This window comes from Numenius arquata, chromosome 7 (assembly GCF_964106895.1).
Source record: "Numenius arquata chromosome 7, bNumArq3.hap1.1, whole genome shotgun sequence".
NCBI lineage: Eukaryota > Metazoa > Chordata > Aves > Charadriiformes > Scolopacidae > Numenius > Numenius arquata.
This window is the reverse complement of record NC_133582.1, coordinates 51,829,551-51,842,681: the sequence shown is the minus strand read 5'-3', so window position 1 is coordinate 51,842,681 and position 13,131 is coordinate 51,829,551.

The window sequence follows — 13,131 nt, the reverse complement described above, 5'->3', positions numbered from 1 at the left end:
CCCGTGTCTGAATTTCATCATTCACCATGAAAAAGAAAATGCCATTGCAGGGTTAATTTAAAAAACTTTCCCTCTATATGGGTAGCACTTAAATACATTAAAAAATAAAAATCAAAGTTGTTGGTAATATTAGAATACCCAGTTGAGCTACAGTGCACTAGAATTACGGTTTAGCTTCATTTTATTCAGTCTCCTCAATTAAAATATTTAGCTGTTAAACTGAAAGCCTCTACATTAAAAAGAAAAAAAAAAGCAAAAAAATACAAAAACCTTGCCTAAGTTTTGTTAAAATTCAGCAACTTGACAGTTTGACTGATGTGTATTATATATAGCTCAATTATTTCTTTTTTTAATGCTAACTAGGCAAGCCAACCACACATGTTGGCCTAAATGTGTAATTACAATGAAATGTCTCCTCTCTATACTATTGGCCTTTAGGTATAATCCTTGCTAGTGATGTGGAAATAAGTAAAGGATGAAAAGCTATTTGCTATTGCTTCTTGTAACTCTGTCGCAGGTTCACAGGCCAAGACAACACGCAGCATATTTATATCGGCTATATCATTAGTAAAAGGACCAACCCTACCAGGCACCTTATATTCATCAGATTTGCTTCCACATTAAAATGCTCTTGTTTTCCAGGGGAGTGATCCTGCAGCCTTTCCTCAGGCTGCCAGTCCGGCCGGGCACCGGAGGCTGCCTGAGCAAGGGCTGCGGGAGAAACCCCTGCCCCTCTGTCCCCGGGATGTCCCTCTGCTGCGTGGCCGGTCCCTCTAAATGCACTTCCCGGGCTCTTTCCGTCGAGGAGCAATCCTGCTTTTCCACGAGCTACTACTGGAGACTGCTCCGCTTTCCTCCTGCCCTGCAAATCCAGCCGGTCGCCGGGCTGGCCAGGCTCCGTGCCCAGTCCCACCGCCGCCAGACAACTGGGACCGCTTCCCTCGCCCCCTCTGCCGGGCACCGACAGGGCGGAGGAGGTATTTTTGCGGGCGGCACCTCTTGTCGCGCGACATCGGAAGCACGTTGGAAATCTCAGCCACGGACAATTGCAATACTTTGATCGGAAAGAAATGATGCTGTGATCCGGTTCCTTCATCCCCCTCCTCTCTTCCCCCCCCCCTTTCCCCGAGTCAGTTTGTGCAAGCCATATTCATAACGCTGCCTGTGGGAGACAAGTAGTTTGTGTGCTATCATGGTGTGTTTTATAAGGACGATGATGATGATGATGATTTATGGAGAATTTCACACTGTTGGGAGTTAATTCCTGCTACGAAGTTAAACGTCTGCTGCCCATCTTCTGAATAGTGGAAAGTCAATGGTTCAGTGCCTCAGTGCGTGTGGATTTAGTGTGTAACTGACTCTGTCCTGTTAACTAACAAGCCAGCTATAACTGTTGTTAAATGCCCAACTTTTGAGGATTCATATTTTTTTAAGCAACAATATTTAGTGTTAAAAACTAGCCTTTTAGTTTAGGCAAAATGTGCTTTTTAGCAGCTAATACCTTTTTTAAAAAAAAAGCGTATAGAGTGAATTTATGAAAATTCATGAGGACCAAAGCAATTTTAAAACAGGAATCTATTAATTTAGTATTCGCATAGAATTTTATAAAGTATTTATTAATAAATGTTATTTTAACACATTCCATTTGAACAGTATTCTTGTACAGAATCTGTTTGATTTTTTTAAGTTACAATATTAGTTTTGCAATAAACTACTCTAGGTGTATGTGCATCTTAATCTTTCAGGGTCTCAAGCAGAAGTCATCCATCTAAGATGGAAAAGCTTGCTGAGGTCAGTTGTACGGAAATTCCTAGAATTAAATGTTTTCCTTAAAGCAGCATCTGCTTTTCTGGTTTTTCCTTTTTTTTTTTTTTCTGTAACAACAAAACAAATTATGAACCTTCAGTCGTTTCCTTTGTATTGGAAAATGTGCTCTCTCCTTTTAGAAAGCACGGGTCAACATATAACTGGAAAGCCTGTCTTTTTTTTTTTTCTCTTTTTTTTTTTTTTTTAAGGCTGATTTTACACATCACCACAAAAGATCTAACCCCATCCTTGTTTCTTTTCTAATATCACATAGTGAGTTGCACTATACTGCCTTATCATTGCCTCTTCTGTCCTCTTACTAAGCAGTGTTCCTTAGATTTAGACCATTGAAACTCCATTATACATCAGAGAAAATTACTGGAGGGGAAAGAAAAGAAAAAGATTGATCTGTAGACATAAAAACTAAACTGTGCCTATAAAACAAAACCAGTTACAACTAATTAGTATCTTATTTCTACATTTCAATTATTTATATTATTTTAAAATTGCACTTTAGCTCTCACTCTCTTTCTTGCTCTCCCTTGTTGAATCATTTATAAATACTCTTGTAAAATGTTTGCACCAGACACATTTATATGCTTTCACTGGTGGCATATCTACAACTTGTCTCTCACACCTGCCCGAATGGAGAAGCTGAGAACAGCCAGTCTGCAGTGTGACTTAGACTTTACACCCTCTTCATGACAGCATATAAATGTTTTATTATGCAAAGTGTGTGAGGCAGCATCTAAGCTACGTTTATAATCTCTCATCCTGAGAACCAAAGTGTCCTGTATATCGTAAGGTCAGGAGACTGGCTCTGTTGTGCATTGTCGTGCACTTTGACTGTTGTCCAACCCATGGTAGCTGCGAAAGTGCAGTGATAACAGTGGCCATACTATGTATTAGAGTTCTGAATCAATAAAATATGTTGCCTTATAACTTGACTAGGGACAGCACCTTAAAAAAAAAAAAATAAGAAAAGAGACTAAAAACTTCTAAGGACAAACAAAAGCAATAAAATCTCAAGTGATATGAACACCAAAAAAAAAATTGTTCAATTTTTCATAATCTGAAATAATCATCTTAGTGCAAAGACAAAAGAGACTGCTTACATCCATAAACTCTTTTTATTTTTTTCAGAGCTTATCGTTATCTCAGCTTTATCAGTGGCTTTACACTTAAGAGCTAAATTGCTTACCATTATTGGGTTTCCATAGCTTTCAAAATGACTTTATAGCAAATCCTAAACTGCATGAGGCCAAAAATGTCAGCGTTCACACACACTCACAGACAAGATTGATTCTCTAAGTGGAAAACTGATCCTTTTCCAGGCTCTCCTTGGACTGGAATCAATAATTGCAACTCGCTATATTTAGACCAATGTGTAATACCTGGGATTCAGGATCTCCAGTTCTGTACTTATGCAAATGAAAGTTAGCTATGTTGAGTTTCACCTAGTGGAAATGTTCCCAAAGCCCACGGTAAGAGCATGCCATCTGATGCCGTGAGACTCTTAGACCCAAATCTCTTTTTTGACTAAAAATCTGTGCGACAGCCTTCTGAGTGAAGACTGAAAGCTCCTTCTGGCTTTTCAGAAACTGCAGCAGTGTCAGGAAGCGGGGGAGGCGGGAGGGCTGATAGGGCATTTCAAGGGAAATGTTTTCCTTGGTGGAATTTAGGAAATTCCAGAGAATTTTTTTCCCCCACCCCTCGGAGCAGAGATTGCGCGGAGATCCCTGCTAGAGACAACCTTTACCATGCTTCCACCAGACAAACTATTTTGCACAGAAGGTGTATTCGCTCTTCTGAATAAGAATTAATTGCCACTGAGAGTTTTGCCAAGGACTTTATCATTGGGACCCGAGCGTTTCCCAGCCCGTGGCCGTGAGCTCTGTACCCCCCTCTCTAACAGCTCCGTTCAAACACTGGGTAGCCCTCGTGGCTGAACGTTGCTCCTTTGGACTGTTGCCATTGTCCTGGTTTTAAGGAACTTTTAGCACTGCTTGGAGTAAGCCTAAACTATCGAAGTTTATATATAAATATATATATATTATATTAAAAAAAGGTGCTGTCACAGTAAGTTTTGGGCTTGAGGTTGTTTGTATTGTATGCAAAGGTTTTGTGTTTGTTTGTCTGTTTGTTTTATTCTGTAAAGCAACCACCTTCCTTACTGGAGGGAGATAATTTTTTTTTTTTTTTTTTTGGTACATAAGTGTAAATACTTGCTGCAGCATTTAATATGTTTAAATTTATGTTAAGCTTTTTGTTGCATTGTGAACCCATTATTGTTACAAATGGACAATGAGTTCATTGAGACTGTTCAACTAGGTCAGATTTTTACATCTCTTTCTAGCTAGAAGAGACAGGAATTTTGTGCATTTGTACAAATGTTAATAATATCACCGCAATTCCAATATAATAAAGCACTCAAATACAAACGGTTCCAGTAGTTTGGCTGTGTCTATACCCCGGACGTTTTACGGTACAGATAACTCCTGCAATTAAACCAGGCTACTCTTCAGTGATTTCTATTCTGAGCTGCAATCCCTCATCTCCCCTGAGATCAGAGGAGGACCACGGTGCTGGGCGTCCTCCTGTCTGGCCATCAGAGCGAGGGGCTGTGCAGACCTTACAGCCCACCTTTGCCCTCCAGCAGCCGTGGTGACTTTGCAAGAACAAGTTCTCTGAACCTTTTCCAAGCAGGGAGGCTGCAAAGCCTCAAACAAAACGACTTACGTGGTGGAGCCTGACGTGAGGCCTCCGCATAAGGATGAGACAAGCTGTTATTTTACTTTTCCTTGCAGCTGGAGTGTGCTTATATCAAAATACACTCTATGCTTGTTATCCCGCCAACCTTGCCTCTTGCCAAAAGCTGCCTGGAAATGGATTTCCTGCTGGGCTAATTAGCTCTAATTGTGATGCCCCTGTTATCTTGCCAGCCTCATTTCTCACTATAAATTGGTCCAATACAGACCTTGGCATAATAATGCGTAAACTGTAATCTAAAGTTAGTCAGGATGAACCCATCTCCCCAGCGGGAAAGCCAGCTTCAGATTGATGCAGCTTGATGACCTTGCTGGCGGTCCCGGAGCGATGGCCCGACCCGACGGGGCTCTGAGATCTGAGAGGTGCAGCCTGGGCTACAGGGACCAGCCCGTCCGCAAGCGCTCCGTCCCAGTGTCACGGTGCAGGAGACCAGCCCCATGCAGCATGACCGTGCTTCTCCCTTGGAGGCCCTGGCATGGGCACAGCTTCTGCTGCTCGCTCTCCCCCTGGTTTTCAAAAGGCTAAATCCGGCCAAGAGCACTCACCCTCCTAAAATGGGTAGGAAAAAGGCAGAGCCATGCCCCTGTTGCCATTCTTCCTTTGTAAAAGCTGGAAGATGGGGCAGTGGGCACACATGGATCCCTCTTTAAGGGGCTACAGCTGACATTTTCCCAAAACACCAAGACATGGCATTAGCTGGAGCCATTTCTGAGGCCATACACTCCTGTGTTGCCTTTAAAGCAGGGCTGTCATGCCACAGCTTAACCTGTGTTTATACAGCAGGGCTCTTGCTCTGGGACCAAATACTGGAAGAGGATCATCATATCTGTAAAAATAGATGCCTCTCATGAAGGCATATCACAGGACTATTTTATTGTCCACACAGTTATATTTACACCTGACAGTATGAGCTAAGCAAGATGTATTCAGGCTGAGGTAACGCTGCCCTTTACAGCTGATTCATGGTTTCCCAAACCTGATTGCAGTATTTGTTCCTCTTCCAAGCAGTCCACTGTTACTATTGCTCTCTCCGGACTGCTCTGGACATCATAACAAAGTTATTATTAGAGAAAAAATGAATCAGTGTGAGCGCACGCTCCTTTCCCTCTCCTTTGCAGGGATTCAGCCAGAGCTAGGCTGAGCTGAGGACACTGCATCAGCGAGAGGCTTGCTCCAGCTTACATCAGTTGGAGCAGTGGTGCAGAGAGACTCCTTCCCCCTGCCAAACCAGCCCCTCATGCTTTGGCTGGACCCACTTTGCCTCTCAGCCTCCCCCCAGCTTTCTCCCGAACCCAGCAAACCCAGGCTGCAGCCTCAGTTACTTGCTGTAAGGGCACTCAAAACTAATAGCACAGAGTTTGGGTAGGGATGATAAGCTAACACAGAGGGCACTGTATGGTCCTAAAGGCACTGGCACACAGCAGGCAGCATAACAGATTGGGCACAACCATCTGGAGAAAGCAGATACCTCCCAAAAAAAGGGGTGTGGGGGCTAGGGGGTGTCAAACCTGAAGGAGCCCCAACATAAACAGAGGCAAGAGCTGAGAAACTGGAAGGGGTCTTGTGCTGAAGAAATCTTTCAGCAGGAGGATGGAGAAGATGCAGATTTGAGTGCTTTTTTTGTTAGTTTTGGGGTGACTTTTAAAAAATACTGGGATAGAGGGAACACTGAACATGCAAGGATGCAAAGCTCGCCAATATCACGCTGACTCCTGGCATAAAATAGTGAAAGTGAGCCTGAGTTCCTCCTGGGGAATCTTCTCACAGGCAACACTTGGGGACAGTCTCAGAAATGGGGTGGTTGATTCTGCTCCCCCTATCAGTAAGCCCTGCCACCCACAGCCTTAGCAAAGACTTGCAGTACAGCCCTATCTCTCTGCTCTCCCTGCCCACCCTGGAGCCAGCACTGCCCCGCTGATATGGCAGGCAATGGGCTGCTTTAGAGGGAAAACCAGTTTTCCTCCCCGCAATATCCACTGGCTGCTGAGGCCCCTCTACAGAAGACTCCAGCTCTGGGACCACCCCCCCAGAACTAACCTGTTGCACCCACTTTCTTTACAGAAAGGTTTTTACTCACAGTCATTTGAGATCTTGGCCCACAAGGAATAAGCACAAGATTAAACACAAAACTTCCTGACAGCTAGTTTCAAGGGAGTAAAAAAAACATAATCCAGAGTCGAAAGGAGGGACAAGAGTTAAACAGGACTGCCACCACCCTTCAGATCAGAGCCAGCAACTGAGGTTTTGGGGCCGGTCGCTCAATTCTTTGGTTTGCTTTGTTGCTGCAACTACCTTAACTTCTTTTTGCCTCCGATCTGCCCTGCTGCAACAGGGATGTTTGTTTTAGCAGCTCTAAGCAGGGCATTAGTGTTTGTCATTTGCTTAAAACCCTCTTTCTGCAGCACTTGAGCACCGTTTTTCCTCCAGCCTGCTCTATTCTCCAGTGCAACACAATGCCACAGTATGAGAATGACCCCGCAAAGCTGATAAAATATTTAAGACGCGTGTTCTGATTGTGTTAGGTAAGCAAATACCACAAGAGCCCGACCATTAGTGAATCTGATCAGCCCATTCCCCCAGGACTTGTGGCAGAGCAAACCAGAGCAGCCTGAACTAGAAGCAATGGGGCAGCTGCCTTTCCCAAAAGAGAAGGGAGCTTAAAAGTGTATTTTGCAGAGGCTCAAGGAATTTGCAACCTGTATGCTCCGCTCTAAAAGCAAACAATATAGATACAGTGATTTAGATTTCTATATTGAGATATATATATAGATTTATTGACATATAGATTACATAGATGATACAGATATATAGATGCAGATGGTATCGATGTGTGCAAGTGTATGTGTGTATACAGCAGGTCAGCAGGTGTTTTCACAGGGCATTGCATTCAGCTGACAGCAGGGCAAGTTAAAAGAAAGAAAAATACTTGACATAACTGGCCAGTTCATGTAGGAAATTGAGTCAAGAAAAAATAAATAAAGGCAGAAACAGATTAGTTTAAATCTGGGGCCCTCTGGATTATAATGGATCACATAGGAAGACAGGAGGCTTTGTATGGAAGGACCCTATATCCTCCTCGCAGTCTCTCTTTTGTTTCACTAATCATTTTCATTCTGTGTTATAAGGTGGCCGAGCCAATTCCAGCTTAGTAAAAGTTTTTCTTAGCTTCAAGAAGCTGTGCTGCAAAGACAACACATAGCCGTGGATGAGAAAAAGGAACTGTCCGCAGCGGGACATGGCCATGGATTCCAGTTACGTGGGATTGTGTTTGGTATCACAACACCGGCTGTTGTTTTGGCTTGGGTTTTTTGTTGTTGTCATTTTGCTGTAGCTATTCCCTGCACTTTGATCTAGATGTTGAACTGCCAGAATTAAAGCTAAAGCCAGGCAGTTTTCACAAGCTGAACGGGGAGGATGAGGGAGCGGTAGCTTTGCTTTTGTCACGCCGCAATGCTGGCTTGCCTTTAGAGGCAAAGTTTTTATCATTCTGCTGGAGTAGCTACAACCTGCACTGAATGACACCCCCACTGCCCCTCATTCCCGCAATCCTCCTAAGCCCATCCCTGAAAACAGCAGAGGGACCATTAGCCCCCTGGGAAGGTGATCCTGCTAGCTTCTTGGGATGAGGTAGAGGGCCTGCAGGGTCACCCACAGCCCCGCTATTTCCACAGCAACACAAAGCAATACTAAAGCACCCTGGGCATGCTGGCAGCAAGCTTTGCAGGGGTCCTGCTAGGCTGACCCGCTTGCCTCTGGCACTGCAGGTAACTCCTGCCACCACACCACAAGGGCTGACTTAAACCAAGGTTGGTCAGTTGTCTGACTGACTAAAAACTGGGAAAAAAATGCAGCAGAAGGTATTTATTGCCTTGCCAGCTTTGCAAACGCGCAGCTCGCTTTGGCAGAGCCCTGGGAGGGCAGGCAGTAGCCACAGGTGAGTGGGCAGGGAGCGAGCAGAGCACGGGAAGGTGATGGGCTGGAGGCAGCCACGATGTTTGTGAGTTGCTGCATGGTGAATCCGTACCCCTGGGCTGTGTCCTGTGCACCACATGGAAACTTGAGCAACATGGTGTCCACAGCTTGTGCCATCAGTGGAAGTGGTACCACCCTGCTGTCCCTGCGTGGTTTGCCCACCTACTGCACTTCTGGTACTGACCCACCAGCAAGGCTTCACCCAGAGTTGTAGTGCCCCTCCAAAGCCCACAAAGCTACAAGTAGCTTTAAAACATGACCTACTCTCTGCCTTCAAAGAGTCAGCAAACCTCACTGTAGACAGAGGGAAAACCAAGCTGCTGATTAAAAAAATGTAATTTTTCCCTTTTACAGAGCAGAACCCACATTTTTGATTGCTTAGGAAGAGCTTCAGGCATATCTTAGAATCATAGAATCAGAACGGTATAGAGTTAGAAGGGATCTTAAAGATCATCGAGTTCCAACCCCCCTGCCATGGGCAGGGACACCTCCCACTAGAGCAGGTGGCTCAAAGCCCCATCCAGCCTGGCCTTGAACTCTTCCAGGGATGGGGCATTCACAGCTTCTCTGGGCAACCTGTTCCAGTGTCTCACCACCCTCACAGTCAAGAATTTCTTCCTAATATCTAATCTAAATTTCCCCTCTTTCAATTTAAAACCGCTACCCCTCATCCTATCGCTACACTCCCTAATAAAGAGTCCCTCCCCATCTCTCCTGTAGCCCCCTTTAGGTATTGGAAGGCTGCTATGAGGTCTCCCCGGAGCCTTCTCTTCTCCAGGCTGAACAACCCCAACTCCCTCAGCCTGTCCTCATAGGAGAGGTACTCCAGCCCTCTGATCATCTTCATAGCCCTCCTCTGGTCTCACTCCAACAGGTCCATGTCTTTCCTATGCTGGGGGCCCCAAACTGGACAGAGTACTCCAGGTGTGTCCTCCTCTTCATGAGGGCAATTTCCTCTGCCATGTTATGCCATGTGTCACTCAAGGAGAATTGTACCAATTCGCAAAAGTCACAACAGTCCTCGCTCCTGCCACAGAAAGGTTTCTCCTTCCCTTGGAAGCCCCAGCTGAGCACAGGGCCGAGCCCTGACGAGGGATGGTGCCGCAGGAAGAATCATGACACCCAACGAGACTCTGGCACTCATGGCTCTTTCCTGGGATGCTATGAGAAAGGCCCATTTTTCCCAGTCGGAAGTTAAGGCTCCTCAGCTTGCCAACGTCAGGAACAAGGCAGTCCCTTTTCCAGGAAAGCTGTGCTCCTTACGTGGTATGAGAGCAGTAGGATCCCATTGGTGCTGCAGAGCTGAGCTCCGGCAGCCGCTGCTGGGCTAATTGGAGCCAGCAGCTGGGAGAGGAAGCCAAGGACAGCTTTTAAATGCAAGCGGCGGAGAGAGGAATGAAAAATATTAATTTTAAATGGATCGACGCTGGCCTTGGAATGAGGCAGGCAAACATCCAAGCCTGTCAGGAGGGAGTAATGAGGGCTTTTAAATTAGATGTGATCACCTATCTGTGGCTGTACAGAGTATTTGCTGTGTATCCCCTGTGCCTTAGGGAGAGCCCCAGACATGTAAGGTTTTGAGCGTGCTGTCCGTGTATGGGCTTTTTCATCAGAGAGTTTCAAGTGCTTCATGGGCTTTAATTTAGTGCCTTAATTACTCAGGGATTCAGGTAAATATAATTGTCTTCATTTTTCCCAACAGCACACAGAGAGGAGTAGGCTGACAGAGAACCCAAAAACTATAAGCATGGCTCCCACTTTCCTACCCCCCTTTTCTGCTCTTGCCAACAGCCCGTGCATCGCGGCCCCTCCAGGAGACTTCAGGCATGTGAAGCTTTACCTGCTGAAGACATATCCATGCAGTCCTCTCTAGAAATCCTAATCCTTGCCCTCAAGGAGAAATGAGCTGTTTTGCTTTCCATTTGTCGTCTTCAAAGCTCTGGCCAAGCTCGTCCTCATTAGGAGGCCATTAAAACACCGATGTTCTTCCCATTACGATTTCCTTTTGGATTAGATGGGAAGATTTTTATATGCTGTAAAAAGATTCTCCAGTTCTGACATCTCTTTTTTAATTTGCCCAGACCAAAAGCTTGCGAGGGACAGTAATGGGAATCCATACCGGCGTTCAAATAAAATGCCACAATCATCCACAGAGGCGAGGGGAAAGCCCTGCAGTCTCATTAGCCAAACTTGCACATGGTTATAATCAAATGGGTGGGAGGGAGACATTCCCTTGGCCACGGATACCACCGATTTTTTCCTTAGGTTCCAATTCTGTAACTCTTATTCATCCGAAGATAAACGGGCTTTTCAGGCGGGGAAAGAGGGCTTTGGGACCGGGCTCTAAGGCTTTTCATGTATTCAGTTGTCACTTGCCTTTTACATTCAAATTCTGATGGGTCAGACTTCCTAGACGGTGTCTTTCAACACCTAATAACTCACCCTGCAAGCTCCAGTGCTAATACAGACGTCTTCTTATCAAGCTTGAAACAAGGGGTTTTTTGGGATTATTTTAAAGACACTTTTTGGTGCTCTCTCCCTCTATGTTTATACTGAGTCCTTCGCAAGGATTATTTATGCGGCATTTCTTACCCATTACACAGTTGAAAACATCACCTGTTTTAGCAGGAGATTTCTGGGGTGAGTGCAGAAATATTTTGAGGAATTTGGTCATCGCCATTTGCTAATGGAAAATCTAGTAACTGAAGCGGGGGGGGTTTTAAAACCACAATAAATTTTATATTTGTTACTGCTGGATTCCCATTAAATGCATTAATTACAGGAATGTTTAATGAAGCAAATAAAAAAAAAACCATTATGTATAGAGCACTGTGAAAAACAAGGTATTCAGCAGAATGTGCTCTTATATACTCTTAATAAAAGACCTTACCTTAAGGTAAAAACCCAATAAAATATGCCATAATGTGCTATGGGACCTACCGTTGATTTACAATGCATTACTCCTTTAGCAGTAAGCAACTTTTGCACAATACACAGCAAGCTTTTATATATTTATATATAAGACCTTTTTTCTTCTAACAAAGATTTATTGAATTTCCCCAGAGCATATTCATTTTCTAAAAAGTTCTTTGTTTTGCTCTACTATATTAGTTGTAATAAAGGCAACAATCTCCTTCCTGATTGACACTCGCGATATTAAAATTACAAAAAATATGAGAGTCGATATCACAATACTTTATGTAGAAATATTACTGTATGTTCTATGAGACTAAATGCAAACAGAGCTTCATTAATATCTGCTCTTTTTCAAAACCATAGCATGTTGGGCGAGGTCTAGAAATACGTGGTGAAATTATCATAAAGTCCCAGTTTCTAGTTCCTCCAAGGAGCTATAAATGAGTAACTTTCAAAATAGGTTCACACACCTTCTGTTCCCCTAAATTTAAATGACGAATATGTAAAATCCATACCAATGAGTTCAATCTAACCGCCACGAAAGTTAAATTATGCATAACATGATGAACATGGGTTGAAACCCTTGAAGAAATAAAGGAGGATTCCCTGAAAGGCACTTGCCAATCCTTCGCATGCCATCAAAGACTGTTTTTTCAAGCACGATGTAATGTCTCATGATATAATGGAACAGTTCTTAGTGTTCCCTATTAGTCACACTGATTATTATAGTTGGCACAGGGTCCTCTCCACGTTCGTTCCTCAGAGGTATGTTTGCTCTCCGATTCCCATTTACTCCACTATAAAATCCCCTGGTTTTAAAAAGGCCCCCTTCTGCCTCAGCTTCACCTGTAATAACGGTAGGGGAACACGCAAGACCCTCGTCCTGCAAATGCACGCACGCACATGAAGAGGGACCATCCCACAGAAGGCCTCAGTGGTTTACCCCCTGCATGAATATATAGGCAGACATGTGGCCTACAAGTAGATGTACATGCAAGAGATTTTTGAGGGAAAAAAATGTCTCTCAGCTTGCCTTGGCCACCCGAGAAATGTCTGCTTTGCAGACAGCAAGTGTCCTCCACGTTCACACATCTTTGGGGCAGCAGACTGAAGAGACATCTCTTTCGACCACAGAGGCCAAGGCTGGCCAAGGCACTGGGAGATCCGTGTGCGAGGGGAGGGGGCTGGCGTGGGCATAACTGCGTGTAAGAAAACTGCATCATCACCTGCACCACAGTGACTGGAGATCTGCCTTTTAGTTTCTGCCGGTGCTTTCTGCGGTGTGAAAAAGCAACCGCTCCTCCTGCAATTGGCCAAATGCAATTTGTTTGTGTGAAGAAGACCAGAGTCCGTATGAAAAATCAGGTTTACATTAATGTTTACCAAAGCTTTTCAACACCGCCCATCAACTCCAGCAATGTGAAACTAGACAACTCATATATACAGCCCAGGGGAAGGGGAAAGGGAACCTGAGAAACATCTCTTTTTCGGACAGCAAGTGCCCATCATGTTGCTACTACGCCTTTGGGGCAGCAGAGTGGGGCGGAGATGATTCTCTGCCTTCCCCACTTCCAGCTTCCCCACGGACACTGCAAAGGGCTTTGCCGCCCCCTTTCAAACCTTCAGGCTGAAGACGAGCGTGAGCATTACGAGGCCCCGCTCGCTGCC